Below are 12,891 nucleotides of genomic sequence, written 5' to 3'. Positions count from 1 at the left end.
TGGGAGAATCCCAATTTGGTTTCAAGGAAGGAATGGGTACTAGGGAAGCGTTACTTGGTGTTCAAGTACTCATTCAGAATTGTAGAGATGTCCAAAAAGATGTCTTCCTCTGCTTTATCGACTATGAGAAAGCCTTCGATACTGTCCAACATGACAAACTAATGGAAGTATTAAGATCTATCGGCATTGACCAGAAGGAAATAAGATGTATAAAAAATCTATACTGGAACCAGACAGCGCGAATTGAAATCAATGGCGAACTCACTGAGGAAATTGCCATTTCAAAGGGAGTAAGACAGGGTTGTATATTGTCGCCATTATTATTTAATATATATTCCGAAAAAATATTTCAAGAATCGCTTGAAGGAGAAAGAATTGGAATAAGGGTAAATGGAATGTTTATCAACAACATACGCTATGCTGACGACACAACATTATTAGCAAGTACTATATCTGGCTTACAGAAACTGAATGACAAACTTACCTGTGTAAGTGAATCATATGGCCTTAAAATCAATATTAAGAAGACAAAATATATGATTGTCAACAGGAAAAATTTACAAATCACTACGACACTGAAAGTAAGAAACACAGAAATCGAACGAGTGAAAAACATTAAATATCTGGGAGTTTTAATAAACGATCAATGGGACTCATCCAAGGAAATAAGATGTCGGATAGAAATGGCGAGAGATGCCTTTTATAAATACAGAAAAGTACTTAGCAGCCATGATATCAGTCTAGCAACAAAGTCACGATTTATTAAATGCTATGTTTGGTCAGTATTATTATATGCGGTGGAAGTATGGACAATTAAAGCCACGGACGAGAAAAGATTAGAAGCATTTGAAATGTGGATATACAGGCGTATATTGAAGATTCCATGGACTGACCGCGTCCCAAATAATGAAGTATTGAGAAGAATGAACCTTGAACGACAATTAACTAAGACAGCCAAAAATAGGAAAATCTCGTATTTGGGACACATAATGAGAAACGATAAATACAAATTTCTCCAAAGAATTCTTAAAGGTAAAATTGAAGGAAGACGCGCGCGAGGCAGAAGAGAGCTCTCATGGCTAGGAAATATTCAAGAATGGACAGGCTATCGTGATGAACTAAATCTACTAAATGCTGCAAAAAATAGAGTTAATAATTCCTGAACTGCAATAAAAGAAAATACATTTAATTTAATTCAGTTTAATTTATATTTATATAAATATGTTTGTTTTTTTAAAAAAAAAACTGTAAAACTTTGTATTTGTATGATCGCTTACATCCGAATAACGGATTTGCAAATAAAAGAAGAAGAAGAAACAAGCTTGTGATCCACTAACAAAGAATAGTGAGAGTTTGAATGTTTTTAACACTAAACAAACCACAATAAATAATGATGGTACACTGAAGGGCGCTATAAAAAAAAAAAAAGATAAGTACATTGAAATCACCAGTACTACCAGGTATGCTTAGATATGTAAGTATTAATAAAAGAAATTTAAGTCCCCAAAATAATGGAACGTCTGTCAAGAAACAGAAGATAGTTGATAATCCCTTGATAGGCACTCTTGAGCGAGGATAATAATAATAGTATAAAAGATGGTGCTTACGAAAGGAAATCATTAAAGCCACCACCAATATATCTGCGTGAGTCCAGCTCGAATAAATTGGTCAAAACATTTGTTGAACTCATTGGAAAAAATAATTTCCATATTGTTCCAATAAGAAAAGGCGGTGTGCAAGAGACGAAAATAGTCGTATACACTGAGGATTATTATAGAAAAATCTCACAATATCTAAATGATAATAAATAGAATTTTTATACCTATCAACTGAAAAGTAGTAAAGGGTTGACAGTTGTCATTAAAGGCATAGAGTCCAGTGTTGAGACTAATGATATCAAGGAGGCCCTGAAAGAATTGGGCTACGAAGTAAGAGCTGTAGTTAATATATTTAACAAAGATAAAATTCCTCAGCCAATGTTTAGAGTCGAGTCGGAGCCAGAAAAAAATAAATTGAGGGGAAATGAAACTCACCCAATTTACTCAACACGATATCTGTTAAATCATAGAATAACCATTGAGGAGCCTCTTAAAAGAAATCGTCCTGTTCAATGTGGCAATTGTCAAGAGTTTGAACATACTAAAAATTATTGTACCTTGCGAACAGTGTGTGTGGCATGCGGAGACCTTCATTCTTCATCACAATGTGATATCCTAAAGAATGGTCTCAGAAGAAAATGTGGTAACTGTGGTGGCGATCATTCAGCCAACTACTGCGGGTGCCCAGTTTATAAGGAGTTATTGAACAGATTAAGAGAGAGGCAAAAGCTAATAAGAGGGAAAACATCTGAAGTACCAGCCTACAAATTTGAAAACACCTATCCACCAGTCAATTCTGAAGTTCCGCTATTGAACAAGCAAGCAGCCTCAACACAATTAAATTCACAATCCACTCAAATTGATGAGCCTAAGAATGTAGCAGGTTCTTATGCCAATGTTTTGAGAACGGGTTACCAGCAGCCTGGTGTTCCCCAAAATACGGGAGGGTTGGAAGCACTTACGCACACGCTTACCCAGAATATTCTCTTAATCAAAATATGACAAACTTTATGTCATCCATGCAAAACACAATACAAGAGCTTTTAAGAGCGCAGAACCAAATGATACAAATCCTCTTAACAAAAAAATGAGTTATTTGAGACTATGTTTCTGGAATGCAAACGGTTTAAACCAACACAAATCAGAGGTATCCTACTTCATGCAGAATAAAAACATCGACGTGCTATTGGTTTCGGAAACTCATCTTACCAATAGGTATAACTTTTATATTTCGGGTTATACATTCTACTTTACAAATCATCCTGATGGTAAGGCACATGGTGGCACTGGTATTTTAATTAGAAATCGTTTAAAACATTATCCCCTAGATGAATTCTCAAAAGACTATATGCAGGCAACATCCATTCATCTGGAAAGCTTTGCTGGAGATTTAAATATAAGCGCGATCTATTGCCCACCACACTTTTCAATGACCAAGGAGAAGTTTAAAGAATTCTTTAGCATGCTAGGAAGTCGCTTTCTGGCATGTGGCGACTATAATGCCAAACACACTTATTGGGGCTCTAGACTAATAAATCCCAGAGGTAGACAGCTTTATAAAGCATTAGTTGATCGCAACAATGGCCTGGATATTGTGTTCCCTGGACAACCAACATACTGGCCTGCTGATCCTAAGAAAATTCCTGATCTCATAGGCTTTGCCATAACAAAAAATATTAATCGAAATTCAATATCTACAGAAATGTCATATGATTTATCTTCTGATCATTCCCCAATTATAGTATCTTATTACGGGAGGACTAACATTTCAAAATTTCATACTGAAACATATTACTTTAAAACAAATTGACTTAAATATAAAAAATATATAAGCAGTCATATCCACACAGATCTTTGTATTCAGTGTGAGGAAGATGTGGATAAAAGTGTCAATGACTTTACGTCATTAATTGTATCGGCTCTAAATCATTCAAAGAGTCAAATATTTCCTAAAACTGATATGCACATTTCCAACTCAGATATTGAACGACTTCTTTTAGAAAAGAGAAAACTCAGAAGAGAATGGCAAGAAAGTAGATCACCTGCTGCAAAGCAGAGGCTGTCTGCTGCTAGTAAAAATCTGAAAAAAGCCCTTCAATTAGAGGAGGATCGCAGAAATAGAAATTAAATTCAAAGTTTAACAAATACCAAACACACAAATTTTTCCCTTTGGAAGACAACGAAAAATATCAAGCCACCGGTAGAGGGGCAAAGCCCTTTAAGGAAAGCTGACGGTACCTGGGCTAGCAGCACGGAGGAAAAGGCTAAAATATTTGCCGATCACTTAAGTACAGTCTTTCAATCAAACTCGCCAACTACTGTTTTTGAACTTGTAGAGCCACCTGTGTCAACATTATCTAATGATGACATATTCGATAAAAGCCCAGAAGACATTAACGAAGTAATCAAGGATAATATAATATTAAAAAAATCACCTGGGAATGATTCTGTTACACCTACTATGATTAAAAACCTACCGAGTGTGAAAATAATTGTGCTGTCTACAATATTTAATGCGATCTTTAAACATGGAGTTTTTCCGACAAATTGCAAAACTTTTCAGATAATAATGATACCAAAGCCAGGTAAGGACTTGACCGTACCATCCTCCTATAGACCAATAAGCTTGCTTCCTTGCTTATCGAAACTGTTCGAAAAAGTGTTCCAAAAGAAAATCATACCATTTTTAAATGAGAAAAATATAATCCCAGTTCATCAATTTGGTTTCCGGGAACGCCACGGAACAATGGAACAAGTTAATCGTATAACCGGAGGATAAGAAAATCCTTTGAATTAAAGAAATATTGTTCAGCTATATTTTTGGATGTCGCTCAAGCCTTCGACAAAGTATGGCACAAAGGCCTGGTATATAAAATAAAATGTTTGCTGCCACCATCTACTCATAAACTATTGGAATCTTATCTATCGGACCGTATATTTACAGTAAAGTACAATGATTACGTGACAAGAGAATATAGGATTGGAGCAGGAGTACCACAAGGAAGTGTTCTTGGACCTACCCTCTATTTGATTTACACCTCTGATTTGCCTACGAGCGATGAATTGACTATTTCTACATTAGCTGATGACACCGCAATTATTAGCTCCCATGAAAACCCATATATAGCATCTAGTATACTAGATGGCTACTTAAGATGTGTGGAAACATGGTTAAACAAATGGAGAATACGTGTAAATGAGTTAAAAAGCAAACATGTTACGTTCACACTGAGGAGGGGATGCTGTCCACCTGTCACACTTAACAATGTTAATATACCTCAGTCCGATTATGTTACATACATTGGTATTCACTTAGATAGAAGACTTACATGGCGCCGTCATATAGAAACCAAGAGACTTCACATGAAGTTAAAAGCATCTAGCCTTCACTGGTTAATAAGTGACCAATCAAAGTTAAGCCTGGACTATAAAGTCACCCTGTATAAAATCATTTTAAAACCAATTTGGACATATGGAATCCAATTGTGGGGAACGGCCAGTAATTCCAGTATTGAGCTTATACAGAGGGCCCAGTCGAAAATTCTTAGGACCATGACGGGTGCACCATGGTACATAAGAAATGAAAACATCCACAGGGACTTGGAAGTGCCACTAGTGAAGGATGAGTTTAAGAAAGTCCGCGATAAATATATACCACATATATCACACCCAAATCCGCTTGCTCGGCTTCTCGCACAGAGCCAAACCAGATCAAGACTTTGTAGAGGAGATCTACCACCCAGCTAAGATGAGGTCCATGCATCAAACAACGCTCTCTTTAGAGAGCAATTAGTTTTAATTTTAGTTATAAGATTTAATCACTTATTGTTAGGCCTAATGATATAGGCAGATTCAATAAATAAATTAAAAGTTAAAAAAAAAACATTTAAAGTTGGAAATAAAAAAAATCGTAAAAGATACTTTAATTTAACAAATTAAAAAGTTAGTGTCATTATCACTTTATATGTATATCAGAGCTTCGAATTAATTAATTCAATTTGAGTTTAATTCACTAAAATCTTAATTCTTAATTAAAAAATGTCAGCCATTTATTCTATAAATCCATTCCCAACATCTAATTCTTTAGCTTCATTCGCACGAGTTACGATGGTAACCATCTCTTATTATTTACATAATCATTACTCTCTTTATTACTTATTCATAATATCTTGATCATCTATTTTCGTTATTCCTTAATTCTTATTTTAAGTTTTTGTAGTAATAACCATCATTGTTTTAGTATTATAATTTAGTCATCTAATAATACTTGTAATGAAAAAATAAATTAAAATATTAAATAAATTAAATAAAACAAACAGTCGTTTATTCGAACCTTATATTTAAATAATCTAAATGTTAAAAAAAACAATTACAAACTGAAGTTTATTATTTAAATAAAAATCCAAGTGTATCGGTTATTTAATGAAAATAACATAATATTAAACATCTATTAATAAAAGTACATAAGTATTACATATAAATAATAAAAACATATTTAATGTCAACTAATTTGGTATTTAAACCAAAACCGAAGACAATTATGTTGTTTAAATAAAGTACAATTTGTAACAAAACATACTATAAAAATAAAAACTTTATTTTATTTGAAAAATTTTGTTGGACATTGAAACAAAATAAGAACGTAGTGAAAAATATCACCGATAACAATAATTTCAAGGTTACATTTCTGTAACTCTTTAAATAATAAAGAATAAAATAATAAAGTGTGTTTAAGACAAATCTATTATTTCCGTATTGTTTTGCTAAGTGTAAATCCTAGTGGTTTACTACTTTAGTTTACATCATTGTTGGAAAACTATTTTCAACGAGTAAACCGTTAACGGTATTTAAACTTTGTTTGTCACCAACTACTTAGAAATAAGTTTATGCTTCATTCGTCTTTTGGAAGCCTTTTATTGCACTTCGTGCTTTATATATTGAAAAAAGGTAAAATTTGATTTTTAGTAAAGGAAAGAGATTCTGCTCTTTTATTTTGAATTTTTAACCATTTAATAATTCTTGTGTTTTTATTTTTATTGATTTGGAACAGATATACGCAGAAACATTGGTCCTTCTCCCACGGATAAAACACAAAAGAATTTCATCCTCCAACCTAAAAAAGGAAGTCTCCTTGCCAAGGAATTTTTGTGCCCTTTATTTGGAATTTATAGAACCAGCTTTTGAAAAATAAAGGTTAGTAAATTGATGTAAATAAAGTGATAGTGATCAAAAAAAGAAACAATATAAGCATACATAAATTTGTGTGTGTGTGTTTGCCAAAAAGAATATAAAGAAAAACAACAAGTTATTGTCAAAATAAAAAAGGAAATTTATTACATTGTGAATTAATACATTACTGTGCATTGATTTTATCAAAAAGTGTATTAATTTATACAGTACCTTTTGACATTTTGCGATCAGTACCAATTTAATCAATGCTGAGTTTGTTTACTTGGACGGACAGCCATAATTAATAATTAATATTTTCGTGCTTTTACAAATTAAATAAATAAAGTAACACAACTTCCCGCAGTTTTTAAAAAAAAAAATAATAAAAAAACCTAATTAATTTGAAGTGGATAAATATATTGTGTATATTTTATATTGTGTGTGGAATAATTAATTTGAAGTGGATAAATATATTGTGGATAATTTATATTGTGTGTGGAACAGTGAATGCTATTACGGCAAGTGTTTATATGCACATAATTTTTATTATTATAATATTATTAATTGCAAATTATAATTTTATTTTATTCATTTTAAATTTATTATTACTTAGTTTGTTGCACTTTACGGTGATTTTGTTGAATTTTATTAATATCATTGTTTGTGTGTCGGTAATTTCTTATTGAGATTCATATCTTCTTCTTCCTTCTTTTGCTAATACATCAGTAGTCACCCTACTGTCGGTCGATTTGACTATTACATTTTTTTTATTATAAAGTTTATATAAATTTGCATCTTTTTTGTAAATTTTAAACATCGCTTCATTGTTTGTGGGTTGTTCACTTCTTTGCTAATATTTATTTGAAAAATTGAAAATGCCATTGACACCTCTTGAACGTTTTATACGCGCTTCGGACGCTGTTATTAAATTTGAGGCAAATTTTAGTACGATTCGTGAAGAGGAACATCACGTCTACTATATAGAAGTTTTATATAGTGAATTGAAATTACTATGGGAAAAAGTGAAGATTACTTTCGAAAAGTGTTTGGATGATCTTGAATCATCTGATGCCGCAGAGCCAGGGGATGTCTTATCTTTATGGAAAGATTTGGACATGTTTTTAACCGAAAGAATTCAAACTTTAGATTGCATTCGCGATCTGACATGTTCCGAAACTGACAGGAAAGGCAATGAACGGAAGGTAAAGGCTCATGTTTCAAATACAAGTACATCGAATACTTGAGTTTTATGTAATATCCAGGGTCATTTATTACGTTTTTGTCGTCAGTTTAAAAGAATGTCTGTTTCTGAGAGATTTGCTACAGTCAAAAAGTTTCACTGTTGCGTTAATTGTCTCGCGAGGACACACGAAGTTAAGGATTGTAGGAGTGAACATAGTTGTTTTATTTGTAATAGGAGACACCATTCCCTACTTCATCGTGAAACGGTAGATAATAATTCTGCACCATCGTCCCCAGCTAATAATTCTGCACCATCATCCCCAGTTAATAATTCTGCACCATCGTTCCCAGCTAATAATACTACATCGATACCAGTTGTTCGATCGACTGAATTGACATCACAAGGGTCAACTACTTCTGCCGCCGCTCTATCTAATGTGAATCGCCAAGTCTTTCATATATCACAGAATTCGTCTGTGTTATTGGGAACTGCTATGGTCTCCATTATTTGCAATGATACCACGTATCCGGCAAGGGCCTTAATCGACCCAGCTTCAGAAGCATCTTTCATTTCGGAACATTTGCGAAATCAACTGCGACTTCCGTCACATTCTACGAATGTAACGATTTCCGGTGTTCATGAGGAAGCTTCTACAACTTCGAGAAAGATTTGTACTATTCGTGTTGGTTCTCCTTTAGATAAAAGTATTGATTTGGAGACTTCTGTTGTCGTTTTACCTTCAATATCTAGTAATTTGCCTTTTAATTGTCCTTCGGATATAAGAAGTGAATTACCTAATTTGCAATTAGCAGATAGTAAATTTTATCAAAGCAGGGCAGTTTATATTCTACTAGGAGCTGATTTATACCCGCATCTAATACTTGGCGAAGTTCAGAAAAATATAATTGGAAATTTAATAGTTAGGTTCTGACCTATTGATGTTTCGCGAAAAAAGTCTGTTAATGTTTTTTCAACAATGGTTACCCTTTCCGAAGAAGATAATTTGAACAGAAATCGTTATCGTAAACATAAGGTATTCATTCATCAATTTTGTAAAAGATGGAAAGAAGAATATTTAGTGAATTTGCATAAAGTGGCAAGATCCACTAAAAGATATTGCTATAAATGATCTAGTCGTCATCAGAAATGAGCAATTACCGGCAACTGCGAGGAAGTTAGGCATTGTTGTGAATGTTTATACTGGTACTGATGGTCGCGTTCGCGCTGCGGATGTTCGCACATCAAATGGTGTCGTTTATCTACCTATAACTAAACTTGTTGTTTTGTATGCTTAATTCACTTATCACGTTTATATCAATTTACTTTTACTAACCTTTTCCTTTTACTAGAAAATGGACGCTGCTACCACAACTAGGGATGTTGCTACCGATTTGTTTGATGATGGTCTTTTGGACTACGATGATGCGATGGATGTCGCCAATACCGCATCGGTTCCTAACATCGATTCAATAAAAGTAGCAACTCTAGATAATATAACGCCTTTGCCAGCTCCGTCCATTTCGGAGACAACCGTCGCACCTGTTATTGTTAGCAATACGCCAACTATAACAGTAGAAATGGAACCATCCATAGATCCACCGCCAACCCATCCTACTATTGAACAGGTGGAATCTTCGGGCTCGAATTCGACCGGTCAGGGTTCTTTGCATAATCGTGCGAGTCGTAAATGTCCCGTTTGTAATAAGAACCATCCTCTTCGATTTTGCTACAAATTCAGGGATATGAGTATGGAACGCAAGCTACGCACTGTAGCGTTGCATAGACTTTGCTCTCGCTGTTTGTCAAGCGGACATACCAGTCAAAATTGCAAAAAAAATCATAATTCTTTACTCCATACTCATACCACCTCGAAGACTCAAAAGCGACCGATTTCCAATTTAAATCAGGTCCCAATACGTCAGGCAGTTTCATTTTCGCCGACTTTGCAAGTCAAGCTATGTTTCGAAAAATCTAAAGTTGTCTTACGTTCTGTTTTGGACTTATGTTGTCAAAACAGTTACATATGTGCTTCATGACTCAACTCAAAGCCTCTATATAACGCCTAAAGTTCAGAAAATGAACCGCATCAAGACTCCCCCTGTATCAGTCCCGAACTCGATATTGGAACCGTTCCTAGGGTTTCAGTTAGCGGATCCAACTTTTAATCACTCGGGTAATGTAGCGTTAGTTTTGGGACCTGAAGTTGCTCCGCTTATTTTAAAAGGAAAGATACATACGAGCCCTGGGCTTCCACTTGCTCAATATACCATTTCTGGATGGATTATTTCAGGATTATCCCCATATTAATTTAAGTAACGATCTCTTTGATCGCAACAGGAGTCCTTAATGGCTCAAAATTTAATAAAACAACAGGAGTCCTTAATGACTCACATTTATTTGAAAAAAATTATATATTCATTTATTACAGTCCACAGGAGTCCTTAATGGCTCAATCGTCGAATTTATTTCAACAGGAGTCCTTAATGGCTCAAATTAGTTATTATTTAATTACAACACTCTTATGTGTTGCAAGGTGGCCGGCAATGTTTAAGTACAAATCTATTATTTCCGTATTGTTTTGCTAAGTGTAAATCCTAGTGGTTTACTACTTTAGTTTACATCATTGTTGGAAAACTATTTTCAACGAGTAAACCGTTAACGGTATTTAAACTTGATTTTTAATAAAGGAAAGAGATTCTGCTCTTTTATTTTGAATTTTTAACCATTTAACCTTCGCTTTACCAAAGTTTTTTTATGTACATGGTTTACCAATACCCACCCGGGTGACACTACACTTCTATAAATATATGCGAATTTTAAAAAATTTAAAAAAACTTATAAAAAGTTTAAAATGTTGCTATTAAAGTCTATAGAACTCTAAAATTTGTTCAGTGAGTATAAATTTTATTTAAATCGAAAGAAAATTAAAAAAAATATTAAACCAATAAAAACGATGTGGTCACCCGGGTGAGTATGGGTAAAGCGAAGGTTAATAATTCTTGTGTTTTTATTTTTATTGATTTGGAACTAGAGATGCTAAACGGGACTGATTTTTGAAAATCCCGGGGTTCGGGATTTGGTAAAGAATCCCGAAATCCTGACCCGGGGTTTCGGGATTTTCGGGAAATCTAAAATCCCGAAAATTATAAGAAATAAACGTATATAATTATGTCTTTACAATTGAAAATAAATTTTTTACTTAGTCATTCATTTTTATTAGACACTAAAAAGCATAAAATACTTGCATGAGTACATTATATAAGAAGTAATAACAATAAAGTATGTATATTAGGCCGGGTCGAATTGTATGGACGACAAAAAAGTAAAAAATCGTATAGCAGAAACGAAATCTATGGATAATTCTAAGAAAGTTTTCTCAAGAAACCATAGGTGTAAAATCAAATCCTATCTTGCGCATTTTATCCAATAAAAAAAAAATTTATATTGAAATATTATAGGATAAAAGGCGAAATGCGCAAGATAGGATTTGATTTTAGACCTATGGCTTCTTGTGGAAAATTTCTTAGAATTTTCCGTAAAATACGTATCTGCAATACGATTTTTCGTGAAAAAAATCGGCCCACCCTAATGTATATACTGGTAAAAAACAGTACCTTAGTAAAAATAAATAAAATACCTTAGTATTTCAACGTTCGCTTTCATGAAGACAGTTTTTTATGTGAACTCATGGTATCTACCTGGGTAGATAATGACTTTATACATTCAATTTGTGTTAGAATTTTTATTTATAACTAATTTTTTGTATCAAAATATCTAATACATATTATAAGAAGTAATTTTACACCCATCTATGCATCGCGATTCATATATTTCGGGTAAAAAACAGAAGTCTGAAGTCATCCAATTTTACAATAAAACTAAAGGAGGCGTTGATACGGGAAAAACATGAATCTCAATATCCAACCAAAAGAGCAACAATACGTTGGCCTGTGGCGATTTTTTTCAATTCATTGGATTCTTCAGCCCTAGCAGCTTAAAGTATATGACAAAAACAACACACAAAGTAAGGAAATATATTACTCTGGACGTAGATTACTCTTGAACTCCTTTTGTACAAATCATTGCATCGCACAAATAAATGTCGAACGATGGTGTTTTTTAACAAGACAGCAATTGAATGTATTTAAGATAAGCTTTTGAATAATTTTTGATGATAGTATAAAGTAAAGCTAGTTAAGTAACAAAACCAATATAAATTATCATAAATTTGAATGTATCTACCACGGTATATATTCATAAACCCGTATACACAAAAATATAAAATATAAAAATACTTCTATAATCTTACTTTAATTTTTTTTATTTGTTTGTTTTCTAAAAATTCGGCAAATTTTGATAACTGAGCTTAAAACAATTTCAAAGTTCATAAAAACTGTGTAAGTTATTAACAACTGAATATCCAAATATCTACCTCGGTAGATACTATGAAAGCGAAGGTTAAATAGCTTCTTAAGAATACTATCTATGGTTTCATCTGTCATTCTGGAACGATTTTTTTTCCGAAATATTTTGCTGCCGAAAAACATCTTTCACATTGGCAAACCCGTTTGCTAATACTTATAACAAATCTGCAAGTATTTTCATCTTGTTCCTTCAGAAATAAAATGATCTATTAAAAAATCCCGAGCTTCGGGATTTAGGAAATCCCGAAAACCCTGGGATTTTCGGGAACGGGATTCCCCGTTTGGCATCTCTATTTGGAACGGATATACGCCGAAACAAAGTGAATTCAAATTTGTATTTGTAACGTATATACAAAAATTGGAAAAAAACACAATCAATACAATAAAACTAATAATTGAAACAACAAAAAGTGGGAGCCAGAATTATTGAGTTGTGAATGTGGACCAGATATTTAATGAGAGCAGGAGAGTGCTAAACAACAATATAATTATCAACAATATTGTAATACAAACAATA

General features: G+C 33.2%; 1 protein-coding gene across 1 annotated transcript in view; it reads right to left on the bottom strand.

The window, feature by feature from the left end:
• The window catches only part of stau (double-stranded RNA-binding protein Staufen), a 261,511-nt gene that overhangs the window by 169,552 nt on the left and 79,068 nt on the right, over nucleotides 1–12,891 (bottom strand). The gene's annotated exons all lie outside the window — the stretch shown is intronic.

The sequence above is a fragment of the Calliphora vicina genome, chromosome 5, assembly GCF_958450345.1.
Source record: "Calliphora vicina chromosome 5, idCalVici1.1, whole genome shotgun sequence".
Taxonomy (NCBI): Eukaryota; Metazoa; Arthropoda; class Insecta; order Diptera; family Calliphoridae; genus Calliphora; species Calliphora vicina.
The sequence above is the reverse complement of the archived record's forward strand: the minus strand, read 5'-3'. Positions and strand labels throughout refer to the sequence as shown.